The sequence below is a fragment of the Myxocyprinus asiaticus genome, chromosome 28, assembly GCF_019703515.2.
Source record: "Myxocyprinus asiaticus isolate MX2 ecotype Aquarium Trade chromosome 28, UBuf_Myxa_2, whole genome shotgun sequence".
Taxonomy (NCBI): domain Eukaryota; kingdom Metazoa; phylum Chordata; class Actinopteri; order Cypriniformes; family Catostomidae; genus Myxocyprinus; species Myxocyprinus asiaticus.
In genome coordinates this window covers 40,779,221-40,799,558 of record NC_059371.1, presented here as the reverse complement: position 1 = coordinate 40,799,558, position 20,338 = coordinate 40,779,221, and the positions used below count along the sequence as shown (strand labels likewise).

At 40.8% G+C, this 20,338-nt stretch overlaps 2 protein-coding genes and 1 pseudogene across 3 annotated transcripts in view; 1 reads left to right on the top strand and 2 right to left on the bottom strand.

Moving 5' to 3' along the window:
• LOC127418601 (E3 ubiquitin-protein ligase TRIM39-like) overlaps positions 1–20,338 on the top strand; it is a 165,455-nt gene that overhangs the window by 96,852 nt on the left and 48,265 nt on the right. The window lies entirely within an intron of this gene.
• Positions 2,615–20,338, bottom strand: part of LOC127418603 (E3 ubiquitin-protein ligase TRIM39-like) — a 58,087-nt gene continuing 40,363 nt past the window's right edge. Inside the window, exon 8 of the transcript XR_007893509.1 lies at positions 2,615–8,008. The gene's annotated coding sequence lies outside the window, so the exon portion shown is untranslated. The remainder of the gene's footprint in view (positions 8,009–20,338) is intronic.
• LOC127418606 (E3 ubiquitin-protein ligase TRIM39-like) lies at positions 8,037–11,652 on the bottom strand (annotated as a pseudogene).

Below are 20,338 nucleotides of genomic sequence, written 5' to 3'. Positions count from 1 at the left end.
ATATACTATTTTTTTATTGAATAATGTGTATCTACATTGTGTGTATTGTATACTGTACAGTGTATGTTATTACTGTATATTATGTTGTGTGTAATTATGTGTATATTAGACTTTAAATTGTGCTGTGTTAATTTGATGTTATTGTAAATTGGTGTATGTCTCATCACTGTCACGACTGCTTTGTTGCTCAGAACTGCACCCAAGAATTTCACACACCATTGCACTTGTGTATATGGCTGTGTGACAATAAAAGTGATTTGATTTGATTTTTTTATTTTGATTTGATATGATTCATAGTAACTTAAAAAGCATTATTTATCTTTATATAGTATATTTTTACTAAAACATTTTATGTGAACGAACAAGATGTGCAAAAAATTTTTCACTCACTAATTTTTTTTGAAACCAGCTGAATATTACATAATGCTAAATTATTACTTTGGGACCCATTCAAGTTTATTATTAAAATATAATGTCAGGGTTCTGCCCTTAGTTTTGGGGTTTCACCCCTTTGTGGCAGAGCCCTGACATGTACGTGTTCCATGTCTGTTTTCTATCTTGTGTCTGGATTCAGCCACTTCGGTTGGTTTGGATTATTACTCTGTGGCTGAGTCCAGAGGGGTAATCTAGAAAGCAGGTTAAGTGACTTACCCGGGTAAAGGGTCCGTTTACACGACAATGTTTTAAACTAAAAACAGAAATTTTTTATGCATTTTGGCTGTTTGTTAACACGACAACGGCGTTTTGGGGCTTTAAAATGCAAACTTTTGAAAACTGGTTTCAAAGTGCAAGTTTTTGAAAACGATGCCCCTATCGTCTCAGTGTAAACATACAAAAAAGCGAATTTGTGAAAACGATGACGTCATGCGCACGCGTATTACGTGTTCAGTCTATAGGCATGCGCGCGAGTACTTCAAAACAACGCGAGACATTCAAAACTACAGTGGTGGACTACAGGACTGTGTTTGTACTGCTCAAGATTTTGAGTTTATTGATGCTTCTCCAGCAAAGTGTAGATTTACTGTATCACTATTACGACCAGCGATCGCCATCTTCATTGTTTGTTTTCACCGCTCTGTGGAAGAATGCTTATGTGCGCAGGCGCGTAGTGTTTCTTTAAAAAGTGACATCGCCAACTACTGGCCTGGCATGCATAATACAGCGTTTTTAGTCGTTTTCGCGGATCCGTGTGAACGGGGATCGTTTTGACAATGTTGTCTTCTGTACGCGAAACTTTTCAAAAACGCAAAGGAAAAACGTTTCCGTTTTTAGTACATCGTTGTCGTGTAATCGTACCCTAAGTGGATAACCTGAACTTTCGGTTCCAAAAACTGAGGTAATTTTCAGGGTATGTTGCCATAGCAACTTACTCTCTGAACATAACCTGCTCCGGAGTTCAGTAGTTCGTATGTTGATGTAATCTTGTGTTGAAACAGTAAATGCATTTGGCTTGCTGTCTGTATACTGGAGGGCTCGGAGCTCGAGACTCGACTCGAATCCTGATTACCCGGGTCTACCAGCCCTTCCTTATCATTTGTAATCAGACATTTATTTCTCTGTTAGCACATATGTCATTGAACACCTTAAAATAATACCTTAAACATTTTCAGTTCTAAATGACCTTTATTTACTTTAAACAAGTCATCAAACACGCCTCTACAAGTGATAAAACATATGTGCGTTTGCACGGAAACTCGCATACACGCAAATTTGCGCTTTTCAGTTTAAACTGGACCTGAGAGACACAACCGACCCAGAAAAACACAATCTTTTCAACTTTATAATTTGTTCGAGTCGTTTATGTCAATAAACATGGACTGATACCAGGAAAAATATTGCAGGTAAAAGTGAAATTGATAATTGTTTTTCAGTTGTCTCCACAGATTGATTATAGATTTGATACATTAATATGTTTCTGATTTAATGCTATCAGACTTTGGGTCTGTAAATTAAAATGAGCAATTTCTCATCCTAATTTTGTGTTCAGTTTAAAGGGTGTATTAAGTTATCCAGAAAAGAGCAGTGAATGTTTTTCTCTTTTTCAGTGTTGTTGCTTTATTAATATTCCCTACAATTTTATTCCCTACATTTATTTTTTATTATAATTCTGAGAAGTAATTGTAATAATTGTTCAAAATGTGCATTATACTGTATGTGTATATGTCTATATATTGTTCAATTTTGTTTATTATATATATGTATTATATTATATATTGTTAGACAATAGCAACTGTAAATAGCACAAACTGTATCATAGTAGTATTACATAAGTGTCATGTTTTGTTTCATATTGTAGTTTTATTAATATGTCTTTAGTAAATAAAAATCAACAACAGTCTTTTGTTAAATTCTTTCTGGGCTCTTCTTTCACACAACTCACTGTGATGACTTGCAGCAGAGCTCATGTTTTAATAGTCTATTAAACAATAACATTATTGATTTAACAATAAATTATTATAAAGTGATACATATGGTCTACATAAGAAATGTAGACCATATTTTGTTTTTTCAGTTTCAATTTAATTAGTTTATAATCATTTGTCTGACGTGAAACAAGGTAAATACACATCATCAATACACCGAATCCATAGTATTCATAAGACAGTAAGCGAGAAATGCCCGGATGACCTACTACTTCCGGCGAGAATCTTTTTTATTTATTTATTTTTATTGAACATGAACAAAATGTACATTTATAATGGCATTCCTAAATGTAAATGAAATCAATAAAACAAATAACAGGGCGCACAGATAAACCGAAGAAATAAAATAAATAAATAAAATAATCTTCATTCATCTTCCAATAAACCAAAGTCTTTTATCATCCTAAGAAGATTGCAGGCCTGTTTAGTCTTCATACCTTTTAGTGATGGAAAATAGTTATAAAGTAAATCACTTTTAAATACAGAGAAATAAGGTTTTGTCTTCATATATTTACATTTATGTATAAAGAATTTACCCAGAATCAGCATTATGTTAATGAAAAAAATCAAGTTTTTTGTCATCCAATAACATTCCAAATACAACATGGTTCATAGAGAAGGTAGGCAGTGATTGGATCTTTGTCTCCAACCAATAGGACATATTTTCCAAGAAAATATTTGAATGCATACAATAAAAGAAGAAGTGATCAGTTGTCTCTATGTCAATTTGACAAAAAGTACAAGTATTGTAGTCAAAGTTAAATCTAAGTCTTAAAAATTCACTTGAAGGATATATACCATTAAATATTTTAAAGTGAGTTTCCTTTGCTTTAGGAGCCACTGGAAAACTAATATACTGGATTCGAAATTTTTTTGCAGTTGGTTTATCATAAACTTGTTAAATGTCATTACGATATAAAAGTGTATGGATACAATTTAGAATTAAAGGAAGAACGAATATGTTTGTTGGGAAGCATTGTCATGAGGTTGTTACCATCAAAGAGAAGGGATGGGAGTTTGCATGAGCCATCCAGCCAGTGAACAAAGGTGTTTTGTACTAAGTGAATGACATTTTTTGGAATGGCATTTATAATACGTTCAAATTGTTTGCGTTCACAGTATAGGTTGTATTTAGTACAAAAATCTTTGAAAGTTAACAGATTCCCATCTTCATCCATTAAGTGAACTACAGACCAGATACTCTTTTCAAGCCAATCAATAATACATAGAGACTTATATCTGGATAAAACAAATCTGTTATTCCAAATGGGGGTCCTATGTGGGATAAAGTTGTGATTATATAATAACTTCCAATACAGCAAAATCTGTTGGTGAAAAGAAGATCATTTGACTGGAAGTTTTGTTATAATAAAGTCACATTTTAAAAGGAAATCAATTCCACCCAATCTCCTAAATATACCTTTGGGAATGCTAAACCAAAAACTATTTTCATTAGTTATAAACAGTTTGAACCATTTGATCTTCAACATGCCATTTATACACTGAAAATCAAAGGCTTGTAATCCACCGTTCTCGTAATCTTGTGTAAATTGTGCTCTCTTAATGTAGTGTACACGCTTTCTCCATATAAAATTACAATTAATTTGATGAATAGTCTTAATAGCTTTATTGGAGATAGAGAGGCAAGATGCAGGGTAAATGCACCTGGCAAGACTCTCCATTTTAGTTAAATAAATCCTTCCAAAAACAGATAAATCCCTTTGCATCCATACATCAAGTCTACCTTTGCATTCATTCCATCTATTCCATATATTTTGTTTTTCCTTAACAGCCTCATCCTTGGAAATGTCTATACCTAAACATTTAACACTCGATTTGACTGGGATATTATATGCAGCTTCAAGGGAGCATTCATGTATTGTGATAATTTCACATTTACCAATATTAAGTTTTAAACCTGGAAATGTGGGGAAATAATTATTTCAATTGTTTTGGGAATCTGATCAAGAGCTTTTAAAAATAAGGTTGTGTCGTCCGCCAATTGACTAATCACAATTTGATGTCCAAACACATTTAGTCTTTCAATATTTGAGAATTTTTATAAGGATGGCCAACATCTCTGTAGCCATAATAAATAATGAGGGTTGGGGCAGCCTTGTTTAACCCCTCTTTTGATGTCAAATCTCGGTGAAGTACCTGCTGACAAGGCAACTGAGCTATTGGTATCTGTGTAGAATAACTGAATAACCTTACGAAAATTTTCACCAAACTCATACATTTGTAAACACTTAAAAATAAAAGAATGATCCAGCATATCAAACGCTTTATAGAAATCCAAAAATAAAATAACCCCATCTTCTTCTATTTCTTTGTTATACTCTAGCAAGTCTAAAACCAGTCGAATATTATTATGTAAAGATCGGCCTCTAATAAATCCAGTTTGTGTCTCCCCAATAACTTTAGATAAACCAAGTTTCAAGCGATTGTTATATATATGGGTTAACAGTTTATAGTCATTATCTAACAAAGTTATAGGTCGTAAATTGTCCAACAATGTCCTTCCCCGGTTTGAGAATAAGCGTGATTAATCCTTGTCTCATTGAGCTAGGCAGAACCGAATTATTAGATATTTCCTGAAAAGCCGCAAAAAGAAATTCCCTTAATAGACCCCAAAAATGACGATAAAAATTTGACGTAAGACCATCTGGGCCAGGCGATTTATCTAATGACAAACACATGACAGCAGAATCAAGCTCTTCAATTGTTAATTCTGCATCACAAATTGTTCATCTATTTGAGAGACAAATTCACCAATTTCTTCAAAAAGGGGATTAGGATCTAAAATTAAGGAAGAGGACGAGTATAGGTTCTGATAAAAGTTAGCGATTTCTTTTGATATTAATTTTGCATCAGAACATTCTACACCATTAATGATTAAAGTTTTAACCGCGTTTTTTTCTGACGTTTTTTCTCTAACCTACAAAAATAAGCTGAACTATTTCCCCCTTTTTCCATCCATTTAGCTCTTGATCTAATGTATGCCCCCCTGGCTTTTCTCATATAAATTTCATCTAACTGTGACTGCAGAGATAACAATCGTGATGCATCATTCTCTGTCAAACTTAATTTGTTAGAACAATCATTTATTTCTTTAATAAGAGAGGTCTCTTCTAAACGATAACATCTATTTAGTTGTTTACTGTAAGAAATAGACAATTGACGAAGTTTGTATTAAAATAATTCCCATTTACCTACCCAGGAAACCAAACTATCATCTTTAATAACATTTGAAACAGTATCTTCCACCGCTTTTATATAGTCTTCTTTTTCGAGAAGGTTAGAGTTCAACTTCCAATATCCTTTGTTATGGAAAGGTTTATCTTTTTGATTGATCATCAATTCAGTTGAACAATAGTCTGTAAGGGGAGTTGCAGAGGTGCAGGAGGTGGAATGATAAAGAAAAATCTATGAGAAATTAACCAAAAATCAATTCGGGACTTCCTACAAGCATCAGGTTTAAACCAAGAAAATAGTTTTGAATACGGGTTTGATTCACACCAAGGATCTACTAAACCTTGGGCATTACAAAAATTTACTAAAACTGAGTTATGTGCATTATATTTAGTGGGTGACCTATCTAACCACTCATCATACACCATATTAAAATAACCTCCCAATATAATAAAGTCAGTAGTATACCTTTTTTTCATTTCCTCTATTATCATTGAAATTTCAGACATCAAGAGACTGTTTTGGGACGAATTGTTGTGGCCGTACACATTTCCTAAGATAATGCAACAGTCATCAAGTTTAAGGATGCAAAACAACCAATGTCCATCTAAACTAGATCTTGACTCAATAACTTTCCAAAATAAGAGCAACGCCTCCTGAGCGGTTGTGCCATGATCAAATAAAATTGGTTCACCCCACTGAGTAGACCAAAAGGAACAATCACTGCCACTTGAATGCGTTTCCTGCAGAAGAATACAATGAGCTTTCCTCTCTTTACAAAACAAAAATGTAGCCTTTCTTTTTGTACTATCTCTTAGACCCCTAAAATTTAGAGAAAGAAAAATAGAACAACATATAACATTATTAACAAAGCACAATAAAGAATCACTGCTGGGGATATAACAACACCAGCTATCGAAGTTTGATACAGAAGCAAAAGAAAAATGTAAACTGATGCTCTGGCAGGTAACAATTTCACATTCAGATCTCACTACTCACAGCCTCATCTTAACTTCATGGGAATAATCAGTCCATGCTTTTATTTGCAGGTGAAATTAAACGGCCATCGATGTATCCCAAAGGACCGCGATAGTATGCCTTCTTACCGGCGCTCCTAGCTTCCTGGATGAGCTGCACGAGCTCTCCGGTCCTCAGCTGACATATCCTCCGCAAACTTATTTCCACGTTCAATGCACACCTGCGAATTCTTTATATTCTTCCAGATGTCGTCTCTGTATCTACGCATGGTGAACTGAACAATCATTTGACGGTGTCTTCCAGATTCCTTTTTCCCGACTCGGTGAACTGAATCAATTACATCATCCAGTTTCTGCGTTAAATGTGGGGCTATCTCAGCCAAAAGATCCCCCACCTCTTTCCGTGCATCCTCATCAGCATGCTCTTTCATCCCTTAAATACGGAGATTCCATCTTCGCTTATAACGCTCGAGTTCTGACGTTTTCAGCTTTAATTCTTCGTTGGATTTGATTAGGAGTGCTGTTTTCTTTTCCAAGACAGTATATTTCTGTTTATATTCTTTAATCTCTGCAGCATTAAACTCTGTTTTGCCTGATTTTGTCCGTGATGTCCTCCAGCTTTCTATCTTGAGAATCAAATCACGCCGTTAAGGAGTTAATCGCCTGGAGCAAAGCTGCATTAAAGATATCAGTGTCGTCTGATTTAACCTTTTTTGTTTGATTTTTTTTTTTTTTTTTTTTTTTTTTTTTTTTTCGGAGTAATGTGGGAAGCATCCTGGTCTTTCCTTGGTGTTTTCTAGACCGTAGCTGTGATCCGTTTCTGTGGATAAACTTTGGGCTCTGTTTGCTAAATGCGCCATGTTCCCGCAAGTGGCAAACTTATTGACTGAACTGATATAAAATGTTTTAAAGAAACAAACGAGCAATAGTGATTTGTTGAATTAATCAATTCAATTTCTGAGGCCGGTATATAAGAAAGTAACAATAAAGCGTGTAACTGCCAGAACTCAACAAAATATGTCCGCCATCTTGCCGGAAGTCCCCGGCGGGAATCTGAAGTGTGGATCGGTTGAACACTTTCTTTTCCCACAAAGCATCGGGACCTGAGTAGACGTCACGTTTAAACGCTGGATTTAAAACAAATAGTGGAGAACCGTGGGGCAGAAGCCTGTTTTCTACAAACCCCCCCATAAATGTACATCATGTGCTGTTTTAAATATGATAAACACTGTTCTTAGAGTGTGAAAAGTTTATTTTCTCTCTCTCTGTGATGTGGAAAAGCTGGAGACAGTTTCATTGATGGAGAAGTTTGTTCTCATGTTTCCCGGCTCAAGTGCACAGAGTCAGTGATAATGTGCTCAAACTAAAGTACACAGAACACACTAGCAACCATCCAGATCTCCCTAGCAACCACACCTCAAATTTTCTTTTAAGAACTGTACAAATCTAATGTTCATGTAGTTTTTTTATATTTATGGGGTGTAAATTCATTAATTGTAACTGACAGGTGTGATGATCAGTGGAGTTGAGTTTTTACCTTTAGCATTAAGACTTGGGCTAAAATATGGAACGAGTGTTTGAGTGAAAGACTGACCAGTGAAAGAGTAGATATGAGAGCTGGACTCCACATCATAAAAGGAGACCAGACCCTCCTCATAATCCACAAACACACCAACCTTCTGTGGCTTCACTCTCACACACAGAGAGACAAGAGGACCAGCACAGGCTTTATATTCATTCTCATTCCTCAAAACTACAGTCCAGAATCCATTCACTGGAGTCGCTGTGATCTCTCCCTTCCTGTTAATGTATTCTCTGACCACTCCTAAAGTCCAGTCAGTCTTTCCCTTCACCTGCACCTCAAAATAAAATCTACCTGAACTGAATCCCTTCTTTCCCAGAACACAGGCACATCTATCAAATCTCTCTGGTTTATCTGGGAGTTTTTGTCTAATGTCTCCACATGTCACTTGTTTTCCATCATCAGACAGGATGAGATTAGGATGAGCTGTATCAGGATCCAGAGTCACATCCACTGAGAGAGATCAGAGAATATCAATCACTTCAGAATACAAACATTTTGATTGATGTAATATTTAATCCAGAGTATAATGAAACTGTAGTGCAGTAAGTCAGCTGTCAGTATATAAATGTAAAGTATTGTAAGTGTATATGAGAGAACAGTGAAGATCACACACTGTACCTGCATACTGCTGCATCCTCCTCAATACTGCAGACAAAAATGACAAAAGATGATTCATTATTTGCAGGAATATTCCAGGTTAAATGCAACAGTCTCTTTACACAGGATCAGTGTCATTCTTTAGATTTACAGAAAATAATTTCAACTCGTCCCTGATCTTGTTAAATAGATTGGAAAATATGGACAATCAAATATGGAGAGTTTAAAACAGAAATATGCAGTGTGCATTTAGCTAAAACAGTCAGAAATGCTTGTTATTGGAGCTGTACGTTTTGTTACGTCCTCTTGAGGTGGGGCTACTTATTAGGCAGATGAACTTGTATTCCTGCTGTTAAGTCAGAATGGAACTGGCCCCCAAAGTGAGCCTTAATTCTCCAAAGCTAATTTTCTCTATAAAACAACATCTTAACCAACAGTTTTTTGTTTCTTGCCAAAGTCACCTATGGCTGGCTCACTGGGGGTCTAAGGACAAATATTATTTACTTATTAAGGCACAATCATATTTTTATCAAATAGCACAGTGATGACTAAGACATTATTGCCTTTATTTTCTGTTATAGCATAATTTCCTTTACAGCTGCTTTGAAATTATGTCAATATAAATTGAAATTTTATTAATATAAAAACGCTATACAAATAAAAATTGATAGTTATTTCACATCCTTTGTTGGTTTCTAAATACCATTAGAAATTAGTCAGGTTTACTGATTGAGCTGGTCATGACAGAAGTTGAAAGTTTGAATAGAACTTTGCACATGCAGGACTGGTAAGCAATTATATCATTGAATGATCTGTATTTTAAACAGTTGTAAACATGTTTTCCATTCTATTTGACTAGTTAAGACTAAATTCTTTCAAGTGGTAACTGACAGCATACCACATATGAATGGTGTCACGGCATTTGTGCCGGCTCATACTGTTGTTTGTATTTCTCTCTCACTCCGTTTCCATGGGAGCAATGATCGTTCTCGGGGATGTACTGATCACAGCAATGATTTACTCGCCCATTCCACCTGCTTCACTCTGATTGCACTCCCTACTTATTCCTTGTGTTTCCCCTCATTCTTTGCCAGTTTATTGTTTGCTGTAAATCGTTAACTGTGCTCTCTTTTGTAGTTGGAGCTTGCTTGTGTGTCTGTTGGTTGCTTGTCTGTAGAGGAGGGGTTACCGTCTCGATTGCCGCCACCTTTGCCTGTACTTAAGCCCTATTCCTGTGGAGGAGGATTCCTCGGCCTCGGCCTTGGCCTCTGCCTGCATCTCGGGGGAGAATTTTGTCTGGGCTTGCTTCGCACCATACCAGCTTCTATGGACTCTCTTCAGATTGCTCCTGACTTCCACAACACACACATTCATCTACTAACACACTCATCTCTTAGCCCTTTAAGCGGCTCTGTTTTCAGAGACTGCCAATAAATTGACTGAACTGTTTCCCTCTGTGTTTGGGTCTCTTTTTCTCCATCACTCTCTGACATAAACTCCATTGAGAACAAATTGAATTGAATCCATATATTCCTTGATCTACTTGATTTTCCTAGAAAATGACAGAGAAAAGACAATCTCTACAATGAATTTTATATTTACTCACCAATTTGAGTGAGATTTTGATCTAGAGTGTCTTTGAGTCGAATCAGAACTTTATTCAGAGTGTCCACACTCACATGAGTGTTAATACTGATCTCAGTCCGGTTCTTACTGTTTTTAGGGCTGTACAGGGACAGGTAAATCTACATCAGAAGAGAGGAGAAATAAATCAGCATGAGGAGTGTTTTCTAATAATTCTCATTGATGAGAGAGATGGACACTGACCTGTTGGAGATGAAGATGATTTTCAGTGTGTGAGATCTACTCCAGCTCAGGGTTTCTCCTCTTTAGCTCAGTGATCTCAAGCTCTATAATGAGATCTTCAGCCTGTTTCTCTGCTGCTTTCTGCTTCTCCTCCAACATCACAACAACTTCAGTCTGACATCTCTCAATGGAGCGAATCAGAGCCGTGAACACCTCCACACTGTGTGATTTCTCTTCTTCTGTGTTTCTCTGATGAGATCAAGTCACAATTCAAAAGTATTTAATTCAGCACCTTTATTTATAAAGAAGATTGCCACAAAATTTGACTCACCTTTCTCATCTCGACAGAGTGTTGGATGTCTTGAATCTTCTTCATTCTGTCTTGGATCATCTGCTGCACATCTGTCTGTGTCTTTACCAGCTGATTCTACCAACAGAGAAAAACACAGGCATATTTCATCACTCAACATAGCTTTTCCCCATCTTCAAAATAAGTATTGATTTAATATTTGTAACTCTTGCCTTCTTCTCTGCACTCTCGTCCTCTATAGGAACGGTGTTGTGAGTCTTGTGGTCTCCTTCAGTGCAGTACAAACACACACATCTGATCATCTCTGCAGAACAGCTCCAGAGGTCTCTCATGTTTCTGGCATATATAATCCTCCAGATTCTCCACAGTGTCCATCAGTTTGTGTTTCTTTAGATGTGGGACTCTCCAATGAGGCTCAAAGTGAGTTTCACAGTAATTGCTTTGACACATCATGCAAGACTTCATGGCTTTCTGCTTTCTTTCATCACAGAAGTCACAAAGAACTTCAGGTTTACCCAGAATAAACTTCTTCTTAAAGTGTTGCACATCCTCTCTGAGTGTTGTATTAATCTTCAGATCAGGTCTTTTGCTGAATGTTTCTTTACAGAATGGACAGCTGCAGTTCTGAGTGTTTTTCCAGCATTCATTCAGGCAGGTCTTGCAGAAGTTGTGTCCACATGAAGTGCTGACTGGGTCAGTGAACACTTCCAGACAGATTGAACACTGAAGCTCCTCATTTAGTGCACTACTGGAGGACAACATGGCTGAAAAGACAAATACTGATCATGTATTAGAGACAGGTGTTGGTCGATCAATATTAGAGGTTAAATGTAACACAGCTAATATATGGAACAATATTGGCCAAAACTTTGGCCTAATTATTGGACGTCCCGTCTAACTGTCAACCCTAAATACATTCAAAATATTGATTCATAAAACTTCGGCTGATTAATTGGTTATCAGCTCTCTTCCAACACCTTGTCGGTGTCTGCAAAATCCAATATTTTTTTACCCCTACAATATAATTCATATTTCTGAATTTAATCATTTTAATAATACTAATAAGGTACTTGTATCACTGTTATCATGGTGATTTCACCCCTACTAATAAATGGTATAACTATACCATTTTATGGAAAGTATCTTTCTCCATTGATGGCCATTCAAAAGTAGCCATATATTCTGACAAAATAAAAACTTTTGCAATATAAACCATTTTTGGAGTGCTTTTTAAAGTGGGAAAATTACTATATTTCCTTCTTGCACCAATATAATAATTCTTAGTGAATCCTTAGACCCTTGGACTGCACACATTCTTGTAATGCCATTAGCCAATCAGCATTGCCAGAATTGTCAGTATGTCATTTCCCTGCAGCTCGAGAGTGCTTAGTTACAACGCTTGAGAGAAGAAGAGAAAAAGAAATCTTTGTCCAAATTTCAGAACTGAGGACCATGAGGAGCATGCAAGTTGCATTCTTCTGAAAGCAATACTTAGTAAAGTAACAAAGTACTACTACTCAACTAGGTTACACCCTGTCTGTTACCAATCCTGTTCTTTACTGTCTCATACCACAGACAGGCACTTCAGAACTTTCATTCTTAACATTCAATAGTGCAAACTGGTCTAAATAACTTGTTGGTTAAGTTTTGCATTTCCTCTTCAAAGAACTGAAAATCAACCAATTCATGGTCATATCACCAAAATCACATTAAATTGGTTATATAGAGTTGTTTTATCTCATGCAGACACTGATAGTGGGAATAAATCACAATCATTTTACTATTTGGAATGAAATATTCCAGTAAGTTTACACATTAAAGCCACTGACAGAATCTAAAATGCTGTCAGAGAAGAACTGAAATACAAAATCTCCAGGAGCCACAGTGCAGAACATAGAAACAGATCTTTACAACAACACTTTAACATTATCATGAAAGGCTCTTTAAATACTAAATAGGAAAAAAGAGGATTTTTTTTCCCCAATCAGTTTCCTATCTGTCACTCACTCGACGTTGTGTTGATGTAGTGACACTAGGGGTCACTCTTAGGAGCCTCTGATAAAAGGCCAATGAAAATTGGCGAGTGGTATTTGCATGCCACTCCCCCGGAAATATGGGTATAAAACGAGCTGGTATGCAACCACTCATTCAGATTTTCTCTTCGGAGCCGAATGGTCATGCTCACTGAGCTGAATTCTCATGACTGTTCATGCACCTCTGCTGGATCTTTCGGCAGAAAAAAGAGAGTATATGTTTCTGAAAGAGTATATTTCTCTAAAAGAGCGGCACACACGGAAAAGACGTGTCTTTTTAAAGATGCCTTTCCAATTGTGTGTAATTCCTGGTTGCGGTCGTTACCTCTCAACTTCAGACGGTCACGATTGCTGTATTTCGTGTCTGGGCATGACCCACACGGAGGCAGCATTCGTAGATGGTTCATGTTCTCACTGCGAGAACATGACCATGGCAACGTTGCGGTCGCGGCTTGTTTTCGTAAGAAAAGGGGGCGATTTGGGGACCCCAATGGGACCGCCTTCGCCGGGTATCCCCCCGCGGACCTCCCATTCCCCAGCACGCTCATCTGCCCCAATTCCGGATGAGTCCGCTGGCTCGTCTCACGGCGAGTTCGACCTCTTGTTCGGAGCCCACGAAGCTGATGAGCTCAGTGTGCACAGTCGTCATAACGATCACCGTCCACCTTTTTTCCCTTGCAGGATTGGCGCTCCAGCGGCGGTCTCCCCACCCCTGCGCGCCCAGCTGTGGCACACATCCGCCCACGATGTGACAGTCTCCACGGGTTGCGAGGACAGGCCTCTTCCTCCCCCATCCCAGGTTGTTCCGGGGGTGGTCACAAGGAGCGAGGTAAGTACTTCAATGTCCCTGGACTCAGCACGGCCACGAAATGGTGTGGCACCTCGAGCTCCGCCCCGCCGCGAGGCCCCACCTGCTGGAATGTCTGACGATGTTGACCTTTGGTCCCCCTCATGCGGACCTTGGATGCGTGGCTTGCACTTTCCAATCCGTCACGATCCGAAAACGCTGCTACCTTGCGCGCGGAGATCTCCACCCTCCTACGGAAGGGTGCGATAGAACCTGTCCCTCCGGCCAAGATGAAGAAGGGGTTTCACATCGCCTACTTCATCATACCGAAATAAGGCGGTGGGTTGCGGCCAATCTTGGACCTGCGAGTACTGAACCGGACTTTACACAGACTCCCGTTCAAGATGCTGACGCAAAAACGCATTCTGGCGAGCGTCCGGCATCAAGATTGGTTCGCGGCGGTAGACCTGAAGGACGCGTACTTTCACGTCTCGACTCTACCTTGACATAGACCCTTCCTGCGGCTTGCATTCGAGTGTCAGGTGTATCAGTGGTTAAATTCCTTTCGGCCTGTCCTTGTCCCCTCGTGTCTTCACGAAGGTCGCAGAGGCAGCTCTTGCCCCGTTAAGGGAAGTGGGCATTCGCATTCGCAATTATCTCAATGATTGGCTAATCCTAGCTCACTCTCGGAACATGTTGTGTGCACACAGGGACTTAGTGCTCTCGCACCTCAGCCGATTAGGGCTTCGGGTCAACTGGGAAAAGAGCAAGCTCCTCCCGGTTCAGAGCATCTCTTTTCTCAGTTTGGAGCTGGACTCAGTCTCATTGACAGCGTGCCTTACGAACGAGTGCGCACAGTCGGTGCTGACCTGCTTGAAGGCATTCAAACAGAAAACAGCGGTTCCACTAAAACTCTTTCAGAGGCTCCTGGGGCATATGGCATCCTCAGTGGTGGCCACCCCGCTCGGGTTGATGCATATGAGACCGCTTCAGCACTGGCTTCAGACTTGAGTCCCGAGATGGGCAGGGCGCCACGGGACACATCGCGTGGTCATCACGCGTCGTTTATTCAGCCCTTGGACCGACCTCTCGTTTCTACGGGCAGGTGTTCCCCTAGAGCAGGTCTCCAGGTGCGTCGTGGTCATGACAGACACCTCTAAAACGGGTTGGGATGCTGTTTGCAACGGGCAGGCAGCCACCGGCTTATGGACGGGCCCGTGGCTGCATTGGCACATCAACTGCCTCGAGTTGTTGGCAATTCTGCTCGCCCTGCAGAGGTTCCAGCCGTTGATCGTGTTAGTTCAGACAGACAACACAACAACGGTAGCATATGTCAACCGCCAAGGCGGTCTGCGCTTTTGTTGTATGTCACAACTCGCCCGCCGTCTCCTCCTCTGGAGTCAGCAGCACTTCAAGTTGCTGCGAGCCACTCACATCCCGGGGGACCTCAACACTGCAGCAGACGCGCTGTCATGGCAGGTTACCCTCAGGAGAGAGTGGAGACTCCACCCTCAGGTGGTCCAGCTGATTTGGGGTCGATTCGGACAGGCACAGGTAGACCTGTTTGCCTCCCAAGAATCCTCCCACTGCCTGCTCTGGTATGCCCTGACTAAGGTACCTCTCAGCATAGATGTGCTGGCACACAGCTGGCCTCCTGGCCTACGCAAATAAGCGTTTCCCCCAGTGAGCCTACTTGCACAGACTCTGTGAAAGGTCAGGGAGGACGAGGAGCAGGTCATCCTGGTAGTACCCTACTGGCCCACCCAGACGTGGTTCTCAGACCTCACGCTCCTTGCGACAGCCCCCCCCCCCTGGAAGGACCTTCTTTCTCAGGGATGGGGCACCATCTGGCACTCGTGACCAGACCTCTGAAATCTCCATGACTGGCCCCTGGATGGGACGCGGAAGACCTAAGCGGTCTACCACCCGTGGTGGTAGACAAGATCACTCAGGCTAGGGCCCCCTCTACGAGGAGCCTGTATGCCTTTAAGTGGTGTCTGTTTGCTAAGTGGTGTTCCTCCCGACGGGAAGACCCCCAGAGATGCACAGTCGGATCAGTGCTTTCCTTCCTGCAGGAGAGGTTGGAAGGGCGGCTGTCCCCTTCCACCTTGAAGGTGTACGTTGCTGCTATAGCAGTACACCACGACACAGTGGACAGTAAGTCCTTATCGAAGCGCGACCTGATCATCAGATTCCTGAGAGGCGCCAGAAGGCTGAACCCCTCCAGACCGTGCCTCGTTCCCTCATGGGACCTCTCTGTAGTTCTTCAGGGCTACTCTCACGTGATCTTGAGACCCCGACCGTGCTATGTGCCCAAGGTTCCCACGACCCCTTTTAGGGACCAGGTGGTGAACTTGCGAGCGCTGCCCCAGGAGGAGGCAGACCCAGCCCTGTCGTTGCTATGTCCGGTGCATGCTTTATGCATCTATTTGGATCACACGCAGAGCTTTAGGATCTCTGAACAGCTCTTTGTCTGCTTTGGTGCACAGCGGAAATTAAGCGCTGTCTCCAAGCAGAGGATTGCCCACTGGCTCATTGACACCATAGCTATGGTATATCACGCCCAGGACGTGCCGCCCCCGGTAGGGCTACGAGCCCATTCTACCAGGGGTGTAGCAGCCTCCTGGGCCCTGGCCAGGGGTGCCTCTCTAACAGACATTTGCAGAGCAGCAGGCTGGGCAACACCCAACACCTTTGCAAGGTTCTACAACCTCTGAGTGGAACCGGTTAAATCCCAGGTAGTGGCACGCAATACAAACGGATAAGCCCGGGATAGCCGGCTGGGTGTATCGCTTGCACATAGCACCTTTCACCTCCTCTGAGCTGAAGACGTGCGGCATTATTTCCCAGTAGCGTTCACAAACTATGTTCCCTGGTTGACTTCCTCCAAGCCTTGTGGCAGTCGAGTTTTCGGAGAGACTCGCTGCCGGCCCAGTACACACGCTAACTAAGAGCCCTGTTCTGGGGTAGGTGCTTCGCATGTGGTGGTTCCCTGTAAGGTAACCCCATGCGATGTATATCTTCTGCTAATTCGTTTCCCTGTTGGCAAACTGCGTCTTCCTTGGGCAGAGCCCCCTCTGCTACAGTCTCTATGTTTGTAGCAACTCCTCCCCCGTTGGTTAGGATCTATCATGAGACTCTCCACATGGTCGGCAAGACCATGTGACGTATTTTCCACTTAAATATCCCCCCCTCTCTTTGGGTGAGGTGTGGTCTCCGCGGTGTCCTCCCCTTGGGAGGGACACCACCCGACTAGACCTGGCGGCCCAGTCGGATATTCCCCCTTCTTTTTTAGGGAGTGGAAAAAAAGAAGGGGGAAAGAGGCCACGACTGGGTTAGCCTGTCTCTATCTTTTGGGTAGTCGACTTGTCCCCAAAGGGCCGTTCTACACTCATAACTAGGTTGGGGGAGGTTACGTGTTGGCCTGGTGCGCTGGCTACAGGCTGTCTGCCTGTCAAACACCGCCAGTTCACAAAACACATTTCAGCCAGTTGCAGCGTTTTGTATAGGGACCCCTAGTGTCACTACATCGACACAACGTCGAGTGAGTGACAGATAGGGAATGTCATGGTTACTTTCGTAACCTCAGTTCCCTGATGGAGGGATCGAGACATTGTGTCCCTCCTGCCACAACACTGAACTACCTGCTGAAACGTCCAGACCTTGTCTTGGCTCCTCAGCATAAAACCTGAATGAGTGGTTGCATACCAGCTCCTTTTCAGAATCAGAATCAGAATGAGCTTTATTGCCAAGTATGCTTACACATACAAGGAATTTGTCTTGGTGCCAGGAGTTTCCAGTGTACAACCATACAAAAACAACACAAAAACAGCAGCAAGACATAGATAATAATAAAAAATAAAAAATAATTATACACATACATACAGACACACACATACATACATACACACATACACGTGGGTAGTGCATATCTAATACAACCTGTAATAATACAGTGTAAATACAAATCTGTTATGTACAGTGCAAATGTTTTTTTTTTTCAGAGGAATGAAATGGCAGAAGAGGTTGGATGTGTTGGATAAATATAAGAAAGACTAAACTGTGTATTGCACATAGTTATTGCTCAATGGGGTAATTTAACTGTTCATGAGATGGACAGCCTGAGGGAAAAAACTGTTCCTGTGCCTGACGGTTCTGGTGCTCAGAGCTCTGAAGCGTCGGCCAGAAGGCAACAGTTCGAAAAGGTAGTGGGCAGGGTGAGTGGGGTCCAGAGTGATTTTTCCAGCCTTTTTTCTCACTCTGGAAGTGTATAGTTCTTGAAGGGCGGGCAGGGGGCAACCAATAATCCTCTCAGCAGTCCGAACTGTCCTTTGCAGTCTTCTGATGTCTGATTTCGTAGCTGAACCAAACCAGACAGTTACTGAAGTGCAGAGGACAGATTCAATGACTGCTGAGTAGAACTGTATCAGCAGCGCCTGTGGCAGGTTGAAGTTCCTCAGCTGGCGAAGGAGGTACAACCTCTGCTGGGCCTTTTTCACAGTGGAGTCAATGTGTGTCTCCCACTTCAGGTCCTGTGAGATGGTAGTGCCCAGAAACCTGAATGACTCCACTGCTGCCACAGTGCTGTTTAGAATGGTGAGGGGGGACAGTGTTGGGGTGTTCCTCCTAAAGTGCACAATCATCTCCACCGTTTTGAGCGTGTTCAGCTCCAGGTTGTTTTGACTGCACCAGAGAGCCAGCTGTTTAACCTCCCTTCTGAATGCAGACTCATCGTCATCTCGGATGAGGCCGATGACAGTGTTGTCATCTGCAAACTTCAGGAGCTTGACAGAGGGGTCCTTGGCGATGCAGTCATTGGTGTAGAGGGAGAAGAGTAGTGGGGAGAGCACACATCCTTGGGGGGCACCAGTGCTGATTGTACAGGTGCTGGAAGTGAGTTTCCCCTGTCTCACAAGCTGCTGCCTGTCCGTCAGAAAGCTGGTAATCCACTGATAGATAGACAAGGGAACAGAGAGTTGGTGTAATTTATTCTGGAGTATAGCCGAACTGAAGTCCACAAAAAGGATTCTTGCATATGACCCTGTTCTGTCCAGATGTTGCAGGATAATTTTATACCTGTACGTCCGGGGGAGTGGCATGCAAATACCACTCGCCAATTTTCATTGGCGTTTTATCAAAGACCAGAGGTGTCTCGGGCTCCCAGGAGTGACCCCCTAGTGTCACTACATCGACACAATGTCTCGTTCCCTCCATCAGGGAACGGAGGTTACGCAAGTAACCAGGACATTATCTCACCTCAAAATAAAAACCTGACAGGTCTTTTTGTGTGTGAGTGTTTTATATTTTTATTTTCACTGACAGTTTTCACTGGACTGTGTTCTGCAGTTCAAATACTTACTGTTTCTTTCAATTTAACATCATGACAGCACACATCAAACTCTGATTTACAGCCAATTAAATGACAGACATTTAATGACATTGTGATTGTATTTCAGGGCAGTAAACTACTGAACTAGTTCTTATATTTCCATCACTTACCTGTGAGTGAATATCAGCTGTGATCTAGAAAGTCTCTCTGATTCCTGTTTGAAGAGACTTCAGTTGTTCATCAGTTTAGTTTTACTTTCACTGAAATCTTTCACTCACCTGCAGTGATGTCATAGCTCCACCCATATGTTCATGAATATGGAACAGATCATAATTCATACGTGTTGAGTGTGTTTGTATTAATAGTTTAAATTACATTAAAAGTCTAAGATGCATACAAAGTGCACAATTAAAATGTCCAGTAAGAAAACAAAATCAACTTTGAGATCACTTTATTGAGAACATCCATTTGATTGTTACTCATGTAGAGGCTCATGATCCATAATATCTATAACACACACACACATAAAGGAATACTGTAATGACTGTAACATTGGCCGACAGTGTCTCTCTGTTATACAGTGAAGTGAAAAAGTCAAAATGAAGATTTGTGATTTTAGTTCAGAAGTTTTTCACACCAGCTCATGACCAGAATCCTGTATGGAGTGTTTTATATAATGGTTTATGTTAGATGTGGCTTCTGGAATGTTTTTAAAATGTTGACTAGTGGTGTAACATAACTACAACCAAAATGCAATGTTCTAAAATGTTCTGGGAATGTTTTGTCTCTTTTTTTTTTTTCTTTTTTTTATGGGAATGTTTTTCAGTACTGGTAGCAGACCTTGACACTCAAAACAAACAATAAACCAAAGTAATAAATACAAAGAATATAAAGGCCTATAAATAGTTTTGGGAAAAATAAAGATTGTATAGTGATGATGAATAAATGAGCAAAAATCAAAAAGTGTTAGAACTATCCCTGCTTTTTCTTACTAATTTGTACAAACTTTATGAAACCTATACTCATTATTTGTGAGCACTTTTTCTAGTAAATAACATGTTTGGGGGGGAAAAAATCACAAACAGTTGTACGGACTGATCCATAACCTGTTTAGTTGTTCAACCTCAAAGTTTAAAGGTTCAAAATTTGATCATTTGAAGAGAATCAGTGAAATCCTCAATCATCATTGTGTTCTTGTACAAGATTCATAAAATCTGGTGTTTCCATCTACAAAATAATATGCCATGCCAACATGTTTGTGCAGTTTTCTGAATTAGCTTTGTGAAAAAAATAATGCAG